Below are 17,191 nucleotides of genomic sequence, written 5' to 3' on the forward strand. Positions count from 1 at the left end.
CACTTTGCAAAACACTAGCTGTGTGTTTATCTTCAAAGTCAACTTCCTATAAGCTTTTCAAGCTTGGAAAGAACAGAATTCACCTAAGAATGTCTGATTCAGACTGGGCAACGCAAGTTTTTTCTACATAGAAAAGTCGGCTTTTTACTGTCTAGGACCACTTAAAACTAAGCTAATTGTCCAAGTAAGAGCAATTCATTTTGTAGTTCATTAGCTCTGTGTTTACCTTCAAAGTCAACTTATTACAAGCTTTTCCCGCTTGGAACGAACAGATTTCGCCAAAGAATGAGAGACTTAGACTTGGAAAACCTTTTTCTGTCTGTATAAATAAGTCTGCTTTTTACCCTCTAGAACCAGGTAAAACTAAGCTTATTTTCCAAGTAACAGCAATTCACTTTGCAAAACATTAGCTGTGTGTTTATGTTGAAAGTCATCTTCCTACAGGCTTTACCCCCTTGGAAATAACTTCCTATAAGCTTTTCCCGCTTGGAAAGAACAGAATTCACCTTAGAATGTCTGATTCAGACTGGAAAATGCAAGTTTTGCCTATATACAAAAATATGCTTTTTCTGTCTAGAACCACTTAAAATTAAGCTTATTCGCCAAGTAACAGCCAACACGTTGCAAATCACTAGCTTTGTGTTCAGCATCAAAGTCAAGTTCCTACAAGCTTTTCCTGATTGGAAGGAACAGAATTCACCAAAGAATGAGAGATTGAGACTGGGAAAAGCTTTTTTAGTCTATATAGAAAAGTATGCTTTTTACCATCTAGAACTACTTAAAACTAAGCTTAGTCCCCAAGTAAGAACAATTCACTTTGTAAAACACTAGCTGTGTGTTTATATTCAAAGTCAACTTCCTACAAACTTTTTCCGCTTGGACCAAACACGATTCGCCTAAGAATGTGTGATTCAGTCTTGGAAACGCATGTTTTGTCTATATAGAAAAGTATGCTTTTTGCCTTCTAGGACCACTCAATACTAAGCTTAATCGCCACGTAAGAAAAATTCACTTTGTAAAACACTAGCTGCGTGTTTTTCTTCAAAGTCACCTTCCTACAAACCTTTCCCGCTTGGAACAGACACGATTCGCCAAAAAATGTGTGGTTCAGACTGGGAAATGCATGTTTTCTCTTACATTAACGTCTGCATTTTCGCCTCTAGAACCACTGCCAACGTAGCTTATTGGCCAAGTAACAGTAAGTCACTTTGCAAAACACTAGCTGTGTGTTTATATTCAAAGTCAACTTCCTATATGTTTTTCCCGTTTTGAATGAACAGTTTTCGCCAAAGAATGAGAGATTCAGACTGGGAAAACCAGGTTACGTCTATATTGAAAAGTCTGATTTTTACCCTCTAGAGCCACTTCAAACTAAGCATATTCGCCAAATAACACCATTCAATATGCAAATCACTAGCTCTGTGTTTATCTTCAAAGACAAATTCCTACAAGCTTTTCCCACTTGGATGGAACCCAACTCGCCAAAGAATGTGTGATTCAGACTGGGAAAACCATGTTTTGTCTATAAAGAAAAGTATGCTTTTTACCCTCTAGAACGACTTAAAATTAAGCTTATTGGCCAAGTAACAGCAATTCACTTTGCAAAACACTAGCTGTGTGTTTATCTTCAAAGTCAACTTCCTACAAGCCTTTCCCACTTGGAACGAACACGATTCGCAAAAGAATGATCAATTCAGACTGGGAAAGGAAACCCATGTTTTGTCCATAAAAAAAAGTATGATTTTTACCGTATAGAACCACTTAAAACTAAGCTTATTGGCCAAGTAACACCATTCAATTTGCAAAACACTACCTGTGTGTTTATCTTGAAAGTCAAATTCCTACAAGCTTTTCCCTCTTGGAACGAACAGAATTCGCTAAAGAGTGAGAGATTGAGACTGGGAAAAGCTTTTTTAGTCTACATAAATAAGTCTGCTTTTTAACGTCTAGAACCACGTAAAACTAAGCTTATTGGCCAAGTATCAGCCATTCACCTTGCAAAACACTAGCTGTGTGTTTATCTTCAAAGTCAACTTCCTATAAGCTTTTCCCACTTGGAACGAACAGAATTCGCCAAAGAATGAGAGACTGAGACTGGGAAAAGCTTTTTCAGTCTATATAAAAAAGTCTGCTTTTTACCGTCTAGATCCACATAAAATAAGCATATTCGCCAAGTAACAGCAATTCATTTTGCAAAACAATAGCTGTGTGTTTATTTCAAAGTCAGCTTCCTATAAGCTTTTCCCGCTTGGAAAGAACAGAATTCACGTAAGAATTTCTGATTCAGACTGGGAAATGCAAGTTTTGTCTACATAGAAAAGTCTGCTTATTACTGTCTAGGACCACTTAAAATTAAGCTTATTGGACAAGTAAGGGCAATTCTCTTTGCAGATCATTAGCTCTGTGTTTATCTTCAAAGTCAACCTCCTACAAGCTTTTCCGGCTTGGAACGAACAGAATTCGCCAAAGAATGTTTTTATTCAGACTGGGAAACCCATGTTTGGTCCATATAGAATAGTCTGCTTTTTACCGTCTAGAACCACTTAAAACTAAGCTTATTGGCCAAGTAACAGCAATTCATTTTGCAAAACACTAGCTGTGTGTTTATCTTCAAAGTCAATTTCCTATAAGCTTTTCCCGCTTGGAAAGAACAGAATTCACCTAAGAATGTCTGATTCAGACTGGGAAACGCAAGTTTTTGTCTACATAGAAAAGTCTGCTTTTTACTGTCTAGGACCACTTAAAACTAAGCTTATTTTCCAAGTAAGAGCAATTCATTTTGCAGTTCATTAGCTCTGTGTTTATCTTCAAAGTCATCTTCCTACAAGCTTTTCCCGCTTGGAATGAACAGAATTCGCCAAAGAATGAGAGACTTAGACTGGGAAAAGCTTTTTCTGTCTATATAAATAAGTCTGCTTTTTGCCCTCTAGAACCAGATAAAACTAAGCTTATTGGCCAAGTAACAGCAATTCACTTTGCAAAACACTAGCTGTGTGTTTATCTTCAAAGTCAACTTCGTACAAGCTTTTCCTGCTTCAAACGAACAGATTCATCATAGAATGTTCGATTCAGACTGGGAAACCCATGTTTTGTCTATATTGAAAAGTCTGCTTTTTACCCTCTAGAACCACTTAAAACTAAGCTTATTCGCCAAGTAACACCATTCACTTTGCAAAACACTAGCTGTGTGTTTATCTTCAAAGTCAACTTCCTACAAGCTTTTCCCGCTTCGATCAAAGAGATTTGGCCAAAGAATGAGAGATTCAGAATGGGAAAACCGTATTTTGTCTATGTTGAAAAGTCTGTTTTTTACCATCTAGAACCATTTAAAACTAAGCGTATTTGCCTAGTAAGTGCAATTTACTTTCGAAATAGTTGCTGTGTGTTTATCTTGAAAGTCATTTTCCTACAAGCTTTTCCCACTTGGAACGAACAGATTCACCAAAGAATGTTCGATTCAGACTGGGAAACCCATGTTTTTTCCATATAGAAAAGTCTGCTATTTAAGGTCTAGAACCACTTAAAATTAAGCTAATTTGCCAAGTAACAGCAGTTCACTTTGCAAAACTCTAGCTTTGTCTTTCTCTTCAAAGTCAATTTCCTAGAAGCTTTTCCCACTTGGAAGGATCAGAATTCGCCAAAGAATGAGAGAATGAGACTGGGAAATGTTTTTAGACTATTTTAAAAAGTATGCTTTTTACCCTCTAGTACCACTTAAAACTAAGCTTATTCGCCAAGTAACACCATTCAATTTCCATACACTAGCTGTGTGTTTTTCTTAAAATCACCTTCATACAAACTTTCCCCGCTTGGAACGAACAGATTCCCGAAAGAATGTTCGATTCAGACTGGGAAACCCATGTTTTGTCTATATTGAAAAGTCTGCTTTTTACCCTCTAGAACCACTGAAAACTAAGTTTATTGGCCTAGTAACAGCAATTCACTTTGCAAAACACTAGCTGTGTGTTTATCTTCAAAGTCAACTTCCTACAAGCTTTTCCCGCTTCGAACGAACAGATTTCACCAAAGAATGACAGATTCAGACTGGGAAAACCATGATTTGTCTATATTGAAAAGTCTGCTTTTTACCATCTAGAACCATTTAAAACTAAGCTTATTCGCCTAATAAGAACAAATTACTTTGCAAATCAGTTGCTGTGTGTTTATCTTGAAAGTCAAATTCCTACAAGCTTTTCCTGCTTGGAATGAACAGAATTTGCCAAAGAATGTTCGAGTCAGACTGGGAATGGAAACCTAGCTTGTGTCCATATAGAAAAGTATGCTTTTTCCCGTCTAGAAACACTTAAAACTAAGCTTATTGGCCAAGTAACAGCAGTTCACTTTGCAAAACACTAGCTGTGTGTTTATATTCAAAGTCAACTTCCTACAAGCCTTTCCCACTTGGAAGGAGCACGATTCGCGAAAAAACGTTCAATTCACTGGGAAAGGAATCCCATGTTTTGTCCATAAAAAAAAGTATGCGTTTTACCGCCTAGAACCACTTACAACTAAGCTTATTGGCCAAGTAACAGCAATTCATTTTGCAAAACACTAGCTGTGTGTTTATTTCAAAGTCAACTTCGTCTAAGCTTTTTCACCTTGGAGAGAACAGAATTCACCTAAGAATGTCTGATTCAGACTGGGAAATGCAAGTTTTGTCTACATAGAAAAGTCTGCTTTTTACTGTCTAGGACCACTTAAAACTAAGCTTATTGGCCAAATAACAGCAATCCACTTTGCAAAACAGTAGCTGTGTGTTTAGCTTGAAAGTCAACTTCCTACAAGCTTTTCACGCTTGGAACAAACAGATTCACCAAAGAATGTTCGATTCAGACTGGGAAACCCATGTTTTGTCTATATTGAAAAGTATGCTTTTTACCCTCTAGAACCACTTAAAATTAAGCTTATTGTCCAAGTAACAGCAATTCACTTTGCAAAACACTAGGTCTGTATTTATCTTCAAGGTCAACTTCCTACAAGCCTTTCCTACTTGGAAGGAACAGAATTCGCCAAAGAATGTGAGAATGATACTGGGAAAAGTTTTTATAGACTATATTGAAAAGTATTCTTTTTCCATTCAGAACTACTTAAAACTAAGCTTAATGGCCCAGTAAGAACAATTCACTTTGTAAAACATTTGCTGTGTGTTTATCTTCAAAGTCACCTCCATACAATCTTTTCCCGCTTGGAAAGAACAGATTCACCAAGAATGTTCGATTCAGATTGGGAAACCCATGTTTTGGCTATATGAAAAGTCTGTTTTTTACCCTCTAGAACCACTGAAAACTTAGTTTATTGGCCAAGTAACAGCAATTCACTTTGCGAAACACAAGCTGTGTGTTTATCTTCAAAGTCAACTTCCTACAAGCTTTTCCCGTTTCGAAAGACCAAATTTCGCCAAAGAATGAGAGATTCAGACTGGGAAAACCAGGTTATGTCTATATTGAAAAGTCTGATTTTTACCCTCTAGAGCCACTTCAAACTAAGCATATTCGCCAAATAACACCATTCAATATGCAAATCACTAGCTCTGTGTTTATCTTCAAAGACAAATTCCTACAAGCTTTTCCCACTTGGAACGAACAGAATTCGCCAAAGAATGAGAGACTGAGACTGGGAAAAGCTTTTTCAGTCTATATAAAAAAGTCTGCTTTTTACCGTCTAGATCCACATAAAATAAGCATATTCGCCAAGTAACAGCAATTCATTTTGCAAAACACAGGCTGTGTGTTTATCTTCAAAGTCAATTTCCTATAACCTTTTCCCGCTTGGAAAGAACAGAATTCACGTAAGAATTTCTGATTCAGACTGGGAAACGCAAGTTTTTGTCTACATAGAAAAGTGTGCTATTTACTGTCTAGGACCACTTAAAATTAAGCTTATTTTCCAAGTAAGAGCAATTCTCTTTGCAGTTCATTAGCTCTGTGTTTATCTTCAAAGTCAACTTCCTACAAGCTTTTCCCGCTTGGAATGAACAGAATTCGCCAAAGAATGGGAGACTTAGACTGGGAAAAGCTTTTTCTGTCTATATAAACAAGTCTGCTTTTTCCCTCTAGAACCAGATAAAACTAAGCTTATTGGCCAAGTAACAGCAATTCACTTTGCAAAACACTAGCTGTGTGTTTATCTTCAAAGTCAACTTCGTACAAGCTTTTCCTGCTTCAAACGAACAGATTCATCATAAAATGTTCGATTCAGACTGGGAAACCCATGTTTTGTCTATATTGAAAAGTCTGCTTTTTACCCTCTAGAACCACTTAAAACTAAGCTTATTGGCCAAGTAACAGCAATTCATTTTGCAAAACACTAGCTGTGTGTTTATCTTCAAAGTCAATTTCCTATAAGCTTTTCCCGCTTGGAAAGAACAGAATTCACGTAAGAATTTCTGATTCAGACTGGGAAACGCAAGTTTTTGTCTACATAGAAAAGTCTGCTTTTTACTGTCTAGGACCACTTAAAACTAAGCTTATTTTCCAAGTAAGAGCAATTCATTTTGCAGTTCATTAGCTCTGTGTTTATCTTCAAAGACAAATTCCTACAAGCTTTTCCCACTTGGATGGAACCCAACTCGCCAAAGAATGTGTGATTCAGACTGGGAAACCCATGTTTTGTCTATAAAGAAAAGTATGCTTTTTAACCTCTAGAACCACTTAAAATTAAGCTTATTGGCCAAGTAACAGCAATTCACTTTGCAAAACACTAGCTATGTGTTTATCTTCAAAGTCAACTTCCTATAAGCTTTTCAAGCTTGGAAAGAACAGAATTCACCTAAGAATGTCTGATTCAGACTGGGCAACGCAAGTTTTTTCTACATAGAAAAGTCGGCTTTTTACTGTCTAGGACCACTTAAAACTAAGCTTATTGTCCAAGTAAGAGCAATTCATTTTGTTGTTCATTAGCTCTGTGTTTACCTTCAAAGTCAACTTATTACAAGCTTTTCCCGCTTGGAACGAACAGATTTCGCCAAAGAATGAGAGTCTTAGACTTGGAAAAGCTGTTTCTGTCTGTATAAATAAGTCTGCTTTTTACCCTCTAGAACCAGGTAAAACTAAGCTTATTTTCCAAGTAACAGCAATTCACTTTGCAAAACATTAGCTGTGTGTTTATGTTGAAAGTCATCTTCCTACAGGCTTTACCCCCTTGGAAATAACTTCCTATAAGCTTTTCCCGCTTGGAAAGAACAGAATTCACCTTAGAATGTCTGATTCAGACTGGAAAATGCAAGTTTTGCCTATATACAAAAATATGCTTTTTCTGTCTAGAACCACTTAAAATTAAGCTTATTCGCCAAGTAACAGCCAACACGTTGCAAATCACTAGCTTTGTGTTCAGCATCAAAGTCAAGTTCCTACAAGCTTTTCCTGATTGGAAGGAACAGAATTCACCAAAGAATGAGAGATTGAGACTGGGAAAAGCTTTTTTAGTCTATATAGAAAAGTATGCTTTTTACCATCTAGAACTACTTAAAACTAAGCTTAGTCCCCAAGTAAGAACAATTCACTTTGTAAAACACTAGCTGTGTGTTTATATTCAAAGTCAACTTCCTACAAACTTTTTCCGCTTGGACCAAACACGATTCGCCTAAGAATGTGTGATTCAGTCTTGGAAACGCATGTTTTGTCTATATAGAAAAGTATGCTTTTTGCCTTCTAGGACCACTCAATACTAAGCTTAATCGCCACGTAAGAAAAATTCACTTTGTAAAACACTAGCTGCGTGTTTTTCTTCAAAGTCACCTTCCTACAAACCTTTCCCGCTTGGAACAGACACGATTCGCCAAAAAATGTGTGGTTCAGACTGGGAAATGCATGTTTTCTCTTACATTAAAGTCTGCATTTTCGCCTCTAGAACCACTGCCAACGTAGCTTATTGGCCAAGTAACAGTAAGTCACTTTGCAAAACACTAGCTGTGTGTTTATATTCAAAGTCAACTTCCTATATGTTTTTCCCGTTTTGAATGAACAGTTTTCGCCAAAGAATGAGAGATTCAGACTGGGAAAACCAGGTTATGTCTATATTGAAAAGTCTGATTTTTACCCTCTAGAGCCACTTCAAACTAAGCATATTCGCCAAATAACACCATTCAATATGCAAATCACTAGCTCTGTGTTTATCTTCAAAGACAAATTCCTACAAGCTTTTCCCACTTGGATGGAACCCAACTCGCCAAAGAATGTGTGATTCAGACTGGGAAAACCATGTTTTGTCTATAAAGAAAAGTATGCTTTTTACCCTCTAGAACCACTTAAAATTAAGCTTATTGGCCAAGTAACAGCAATTCACTTTGCAAAACACTAGCTGTGTGTTTATCTTCAAAGTCAACTTCCTACAAGCTTTTCCCGCTTCGAACGAACAGATTTCACCAAAGAATGACAGATTCAGACTGGGAAAACCATGATTTGTCTATATTGAAAAGTCTGCTTTTTACCATCTAGAACCATTTAAAACTAAGCTTATTCGCCTAATAAGAACAAATTACTTTGCAAATCAGTTGCTGTGTGTTTATCTTGAAAGTCAAATTCCTACAAGCTTTTCCTGCTTGGAATGAACAGAATTTGCCAAAGAATGTTCGAGTCAGACTGGGAATGGAAACCTAGCTTGTGTCCATATAGAAAAGTATGCTTTTTCCCGTCTAGAAACACTTAAAACTAAGCTTATTGGCCAAGTAACAGCAGTTCACTTTGCAAAACACTAGCTGTGTGTTTATATTCAAAGTCAACTTCCTACAAGCCTTTCCCACTTGGAAGGAGCACGATTCGCGAAAAAACGTTCAATTCACTGGGAAAGGAATCCCATGTTTTGTCCATAAAAAAAAGTATGCGTTTTACCGCCTAGAACCACTTACAACTAAGCTTATTGGCCAAGTAACAGCAATTCATTTTGCAAAACACTAGCTGTGTGTTTATTTCAAAGTCAACTTCGTCTAAGCTTTTTCACCTTGGAGAGAACAGAATTCACCTAAGAATGTCTGATTCAGACTGGGAAATGCAAGTTTTGTCTACATAGAAAAGTCTGCTTTTTACTGTCTAGGACCACTTAAAACTAAGCTTATTGGCCAAATAACAGCAATCCACTTTGCAAAACAGTAGCTGTGTGTTTAGCTTGAAAGTCAACTTCCTACAAGCTTTTCACGCTTGGAACAAACAGATTCACCAAAGAATGTTCGATTCAGACTGGGAAACCCATGTTTTGTCTATATTGAAAAGTATGCTTTTTACCCTCTAGAACCACTTAAAATTAAGCTTATTGTCCAAGTAACAGCAATTCACTTTGCAAAACACTAGGTCTGTATTTATCTTCAAGGTCAACTTCCTACAAGCCTTTCCTACTTGGAAGGAACAGAATTCGCCAAAGAATGTGAGAATGATACTGGGAAAAGTTTTTATAGACTATATTGAAAAGTATTCTTTTTCCATTCAGAACTACTTAAAACTAAGCTTAATGGCCCAGTAAGAACAATTCACTTTGTAAAACATTTGCTGTGTGTTTATCTTCAAAGTCACCTCCATACAATCTTTTCCCGCTTGGAAAGAACAGATTCACCAAGAATGTTCGATTCAGATTGGGAAACCCATGTTTTGGCTATATGAAAAGTCTGTTTTTTACCCTCTAGAACCACTGAAAACTTAGTTTATTGGCCAAGTAACAGCAATTCACTTTGCGAAACACAAGCTGTGTGTTTATCTTCAAAGTCAACTTCCTACAAGCTTTTCCCGTTTCGAAAGACCAAATTTCGCCAAAGAATGAGAGATTCAGACTGGGAAAACCAGGTTATGTCTATATTGAAAAGTCTGATTTTTACCCTCTAGAGCCACTTCAAACTAAGCATATTCGCCAAATAACACCATTCAATATGCAAATCACTAGCTCTGTGTTTATCTTCAAAGACAAATTCCTACAAGCTTTTCCCACTTGGAACGAACAGAATTCGCCAAAGAATGAGAGACTGAGACTGGGAAAAGCTTTTTCAGTCTATATAAAAAAGTCTGCTTTTTACCGTCTAGATCCACATAAAATAAGCATATTCGCCAAGTAACAGCAATTCATTTTGCAAAACACAGGCTGTGTGTTTATCTTCAAAGTCAATTTCCTATAACCTTTTCCCGCTTGGAAAGAACAGAATTCACGTAAGAATTTCTGATTCAGACTGGGAAACGCAAGTTTTTGTCTACATAGAAAAGTGTGCTATTTACTGTCTAGGACCACTTAAAATTAAGCTTATTTTCCAAGTAAGAGCAATTCTCTTTGCAGTTCATTAGCTCTGTGTTTATCTTCAAAGTCAACTTCCTACAAGCTTTTCCCGCTTGGAATGAACAGAATTCGCCAAAGAATGGGAGACTTAGACTGGGAAAAGCTTTTTCTGTCTATATAAACAAGTCTGCTTTTTCCCTCTAGAACCAGATAAAACTAAGCTTATTGGCCAAGTAACAGCAATTCACTTTGCAAAACACTAGCTGTGTGTTTATCTTCAAAGTCAACTTCGTACAAGCTTTTCCTGCTTCAAACGAACAGATTCATCATAAAATGTTCGATTCAGACTGGGAAACCCATGTTTTGTCTATATTGAAAAGTCTGCTTTTTACCCTCTAGAACCACTTAAAACTAAGCTTATTGGCCAAGTAACAGCAATTCATTTTGCAAAACACTAGCTGTGTGTTTATCTTCAAAGTCAATTTCCTATAAGCTTTTCCCGCTTGGAAAGAACAGAATTCACGTAAGAATTTCTGATTCAGACTGGGAAACGCAAGTTTTTGTCTACATAGAAAAGTCTGCTTTTTACTGTCTAGGACCACTTAAAACTAAGCTTATTTTCCAAGTAAGAGCAATTCATTTTGCAGTTCATTAGCTCTGTGTTTATCTTCAAAGACAAATTCCTACAAGCTTTTCCCACTTGGATGGAACCCAACTCGCCAAAGAATGTGTGATTCAGACTGGGAAACCCATGTTTTGTCTATAAAGAAAAGTATGCTTTTTAACCTCTAGAACCACTTAAAATTAAGCTTATTGGCCAAGTAACAGCAATTCACTTTGCAAAACACTAGCTATGTGTTTATCTTCAAAGTCAACTTCCTATAAGCTTTTCCCGCTTGGAAAGAACAGAATTCACCTAAGAATGTCTGATTCAGACTGGGCAACGCAAGTTTTTTCTACATAGAAAAGTCGGCTTTTTACTGTCTAGGACCACTTAAAACTAAGCTTATTGTCCAAGTAAGAGCAATTCATTTTGTTGTTCATTAGCTCTGTGTTTACCTTCAAAGTCAACTTATTACAAGCTTTTCCCGCTTGGAACGAACAGATTTCGCCAAAGAATGAGAGTCTTAGACTTGGAAAAGCTGTTTCTGTCTGTATAAATAAGTCTGCTTTTTACCCTCTAGAACCAGGTAAAACTAAGCTTATTTTCCAAGTAACAGCAATTCACTTTGCAAAACATTAGCTGTGTGTTTATGTTGAAAGTCATCTTCCTACAGGCTTTACCCCCTTGGAAATAACTTCCTATAAGCTTTTCCCGCTTGGAAAGAACAGAATTCACCTTAGAATGTCTGATTCAGACTGGAAAATGCAAGTTTTGCCTATATACAAAAATATGCTTTTTCTGTCTAGAACCACTTAAAATTAAGCTTATTCGCCAAGTAACAGCCAACACGTTGCAAATCACTAGCTTTGTGTTCAGCATCAAAGTCAAGTTCCTACAAGCTTTTCCTGATTGGAAGGAACAGAATTCACCAAAGAATGAGAGATTGAGACTGGGAAAAGCTTTTTTAGTCTATATAGAAAAGTATGCTTTTTACCATCTAGAACTACTTAAAACTAAGCTTAGTCCCCAAGTAAGAACAATTCACTTTGTAAAACACTAGCTGTGTGTTTATATTCAAAGTCAACTTCCTACAAACTTTTTCCGCTTGGACCAAACACGATTCGCCTAAGAATGTGTGATTCAGTCTTGGAAACGCATGTTTTGTCTATATAGAAAAGTATGCTTTTTGCCTTCTAGGACCACTCAATACTAAGCTTAATCGCCACGTAAGAAAAATTCACTTTGTAAAACACTAGCTGCGTGTTTTTCTTCAAAGTCACCTTCCTACAAACCTTTCCCGCTTGGAACAGACACGATTCGCCAAAAAATGTGTGGTTCAGACTGGGAAATGCATGTTTTCTCTTACATTAAAGTCTGCATTTTCGCCTCTAGAACCACTGCCAACGTAGCTTATTGGCCAAGTAACAGTAAGTCACTTTGCAAAACACTAGCTGTGTGTTTATATTCAAAGTCAACTTCCTATATGTTTTTCCCGTTTTGAATGAACAGTTTTCGCCAAAGAATGAGAGATTCAGACTGGGAAAACCAGGTTATGTCTATATTGAAAAGTCTGATTTTTACCCTCTAGAGCCACTTCAAACTAAGCATATTCGCCAAATAACACCATTCAATATGCAAATCACTAGCTCTGTGTTTATCTTCAAAGACAAATTCCTACAAGCTTTTCCCACTTGGATGGAACCCAACTCGCCAAAGAATGTGTGATTCAGACTGGGAAAACCATGTTTTGTCTATAAAGAAAAGTATGCTTTTTACCCTCTAGAACCACTTAAAATTAAGCTTATTGGCCAAGTAACAGCAATTCACTTTGCAAAACACTAGCTGTGTGTTTATCTTCAAAGTCAACTTCCTACAAGCCTTTCCCACTTGGAACGAACACGATTCGCAAAAGAATGATCAATTCAGACTGGGAAAGGAAACCCATGTTTTGTCCATAAAAAAAAGTATGATTTTTACCGTATAGAACCACTTAAAACTAAGCTTATTGGCCAAGTAACACCATTCAATTTGCAAAACACTACCTGTGTGTTTATCTTGAAAGTCAAATTCCTACAAGCTTTTCCCTCTTGGAACGAACAGAATTCGCTAAAGAGTGAGAGATTGAGACTGGGAAAAGCTTTTTTAGTCTACATAAATAAGTCTGCTTTTTAACGTCTAGAACCACGTAAAACTAAGCTTATTGGCCAAGTATCAGCCATTCACCTTGCAAAACACTAGCTGTGTGTTTATCTTCAAAGTCAACTTCCTATAAGCTTTTCCCACTTGGAACGAACAGAATTCGCCAAAGAATGAGAGACTGAGACTGGGAAAAGCTTTTTCAGTCTATATAAAAAAGTCTGCTTTTTACCGTCTAGATCCACATAAAATAAGCATATTCGCCAAGTAGCAGCAATTCGTTTTGCAAAACAATAGCTGTGTGTTTATTTCAAAGTCAGCTTCCTATAAGCTTTTCCCGCTTGGAAAGAACAGAATTCACGTAAGAATTTCTGATTCAGACTGGGAAATGCAAGTTTTGTCTACATAGAAAAGTCTGCTTATTACTGTCTAGGACCACTTAAAATTAAGCTTATTGGCCAAGTAAGGGCAATTCTCTTTGCAGATCATTAGCTCTGTGTTTATCTTCAAAGTCAACCTCCTACAAGCTTTTCCGGCTTGGAACGAACAGAATTCGCCAAAGAATGTTTTTATTCAGACTGGGAAACCCATGTTTGGTCCATATAGAATAGTCTGCTTTTTACCGTCTAGAACCACTTAAAACTAAGCTTATTGGCCAAGTAACAGCAATTCATTTTGCAAAACACTAGCTGTGTGTTTATCTTCAAAGTCAATTTCCTATAAGCTTTTCCCGCTTGGAAAGAACAGAATTCACCTAAGAATGTCTGATTCAGACTGGGAAACGCAAGTTTTTGTCTACATAGAAAAGTCTGCTTTTTACTGTCTAGGACCACTTAAAACTAAGCTTATTTTCCAAGTAAGAGCAATTCATTTTGCAGTTCATTAGCTCTGTGTTTATCTTCAAAGTCAACTTCCTACAAGCTTTTCCCGCTTGGAATGAAGAGAATTCGCCAAAGAATGAGAGACTTAGACTGGGAAAAGCTTTTTCTGTCTATATAAATAAGTCTGCTTTTTACCCTCTAGAACCAGATAAAACTAAGCTTATTGGCCAAGTAACAGCAATTCACTTTGCAAAACACTAGCTGTGTGTTTATCTTCAAAGTCAACTTCGTACAAGCTTTTCCTGCTTCAAACGAACAGATTCATCATAGAATGTTCGATTCAGACTGGGAAACCCATGTTTTGTCTATATTGAAAAGTCTGCTTTTTACCCTCTAGAACCACGTAAAACTAAGCTTATTCGCCAAGTAACACCATTCACTTTGCAAAACACTAGCTGTGTGTTTATCTTCAAAGTCAACTTCCTACAAGCTTTTCCCGCTTCGATCAAAGAGATTTGGCCAAAGAATGAGAGATTCAGAATGGGAAAACCGTGTTTTGTCTATATTGAAAAGTCTGTTTTTTACCATCTAGAACCATTTAAAACTAAGCGTATTTGCCTAGTAAGCGCAATTTACTTTCGAAATAGTTGCTGTGTGTTTATCTTGAAAGTCATTTTCCTACAAGCTTTTCCCACTTGGAACGAACAGATTCACCAAAGAATGTTCGATTCAGACTGGGAAACCCATGTTTTTTCCATATAGAAAAGTCTGCTATTTAAGGTCTAGAACCACTTAAAATTAAGCTAATTTGCCAAGTAACAGCAGTTCACTTTGCAAAACTCTAGCTTTGTCTTTCTCTTCAAAGTCAATTTCCTAGAAGCTTTTCCCGCTTGGAAGGATCAGAATTCGCCAAAGAATGAGAGAATGAGACTGGGAAATGTTTTTAGACTATTTTAAAAAGTATGCTTTTTACCCTCTAGTACCACTTAAAACTAAGCTTATTCGCCAAGTAACACCATTCAATTTCCATACACTAGCTGTGTGTTTTTCTTCAAAGTCACCTTCATACAAACTTTCCCCGCTTGGAACGAACAGATTCACCAAAGAATGTTCGATTCAGACTGGGAAACCCATGTTTTGGCTATATTGAAAAGTCTGCTTTTTACCCTCTAGAACCACTGAAAACTAAGTTTATTGGCCTAGTAACAGCAATTCACTTTGCAAAACACTAGCTGTGTGTTTATCTTCAAAGTCAACTTCCTACAAGCTTTTCCCGCTTCGAACGAACAGATTTCACCAAAGAATGACAGATTCAGACTGGGAAAACCATGATTTGTCTATATTGAAAAGTCTGCTTTTTACCATCTAGAACCATTTAAAACTAAGCTTATTCGCCTAATAAGAACAAATTACTTTGCAAATCAGTTGCTGTGTGTTTATCTTGAAAGTCAAATTCCTACAAGCTTTTCCTGCTTGGAATGAACAGAATTTGCCAAAGAATGTTCGAGTCAGACTGGGAATGGAAACCTAGCTTGTGTCCATATAGAAAAGTATGCTTTTTCCCGTCTAGAAACACTTAAAACTAAGCTTATTGGCCAAGTAACAGCAGTTCACTTTGCAAAACACTAGCTGTGTGTTTATATTCAAAGTCAACTTCCTACAAGCCTTTCCCACTTGGAAGGAGCACGATTCGCGAAAAAACGTTCAATTCACTGGGAAAGGAATCCCATGTTTTGTCCATAAAAAAAAGTATGCGTTTTACCGCCTAGAACCACTTACACCTAAGCTTATTGGCCAAGTAACAGCAATTCATTTTGCAAAACACTAGCTGTGTGTTTATTTCAAAGTCAACTTCGTCTAAGCTTTTTCACCAAGGAGAAAACAGAATTCACCTAAGAATGTCTGATTCAGACTGGGAAATGCAAGTTTTGTCTACATAGAAAAGTCTGCTTTTTACTGTCTAGGACCACTTAAAACTAAGCTTATTGGCCAAATAACAGCAATCCACTTTGCAAAACAGTAGCTGTGTGTTTAGCTTGAAAGTCAACTTCCTACAAGCTTTTCACGCTTGGAACAAACAGATTCACCAAAGAATGTTCGATTCAGACTGGGAAACCCATGTTTTGTCTATATTGAAAAGTATGCTTTTTACCCTCTAGAACCACTTAAAATTAAGCTTATTGTCCAAGTAACAGCAATTCACTTTGCAAAACACTAGGTCTGTATTTATCTTCAAGGTCAACTTCCTACAAGCCTTTCCTACTTGGAAGGAACAGAATTCGCCAAAGAATGTGAGAATGATACTGGGAAAAGTTTTTATAGACTATATTGAAAAGTATTCTTTTTCCATTCAGAACTACTTAAAACTAAGCTTAATGGCCCAGTAAGAACAATTCACTTTGTAAAACATTTGCTGTGTGTTTATCTTCAAAGTCACCTCCATACAATCTTTTCCCGCTTGGAAAGAACAGATTCACCAAGAATGTTCGATTCAGATTGGGAAACCCATGTTTTGGCTATATGAAAAGTCTGTTTTTTACCCTCTAGAACCACTGAAAACTTAGTTTATTGGCCAAGTAACAGCAATTCACTTTGCGAAACACAAGCTGTGTGTTTATCTTCAAAGTCAACTTCCTACAAGCTTTTCCCGTTTCGAAAGACCAAATTTCGCCAAAGAATGAGAGATTCAGACTGGGAAAACCAGGTTATGTCTATATTGAAAAGTCTGATTTTTACCCTCTAGAGCCACTTCAAACTAAGCATATTCGCCAAATAACACCATTCAATATGCAAATCACTAGCTCTGTGTTTATCTTCAAAGACAAATTCCTACAAGCTTTTCCCACTTGGAACGAACAGAATTCGCCAAAGAATGAGAGACTGAGACTGGGAAAAGCTTTTTCAGTCTATATAAAAAAGTCTGCTTTTTACCGTCTAGATCCACATAAAATAAGCATATTCGCCAAGTAACAGCAATTCATTTTGCAAAACACTAGCTGTGTGTTTATCTTCAAAGTCAATTTCCTATAACCTTTTCCCCCTTGGAAAGAACAGAATTCACGTAAGAATTTCTGATTCAGACTGGGAAACGCAAGTTTTTGTCTACATAGAAAAGTGTGCTTTTTACTGTCTAGGACCACTTAAAATTAAGCTTATTTTCCAAGTAAGAGCAATTCTCTTTGCAGTTCATTAGCTCTGTGTTTATCTTCAAAGTCAACTTCCTACAAGCTTTTCCCGCTTGGAATGAACAGAATTCGCCAAAGAATGGGAGAATTAGACTGGGAAAAGCTTTTTCTGTCTATATAAATAAGTCTGCTTTTTACCCTCTAGAACCAGATAAAACTAAGCTTATTGGCCAAGTAACAGCAATTCACTTTGCAAAACACTAGCTGTGTGTTTATCTTCAAAGTCAACTTCGTACAAGCTTTTCCTGCTTCAA

The sequence above is a fragment of the Rattus norvegicus genome, chromosome X, assembly GCF_036323735.1.
Source record: "Rattus norvegicus strain BN/NHsdMcwi chromosome X, GRCr8, whole genome shotgun sequence".
Classification (NCBI taxonomy): Eukaryota; Metazoa; Chordata; class Mammalia; order Rodentia; family Muridae; genus Rattus; species Rattus norvegicus.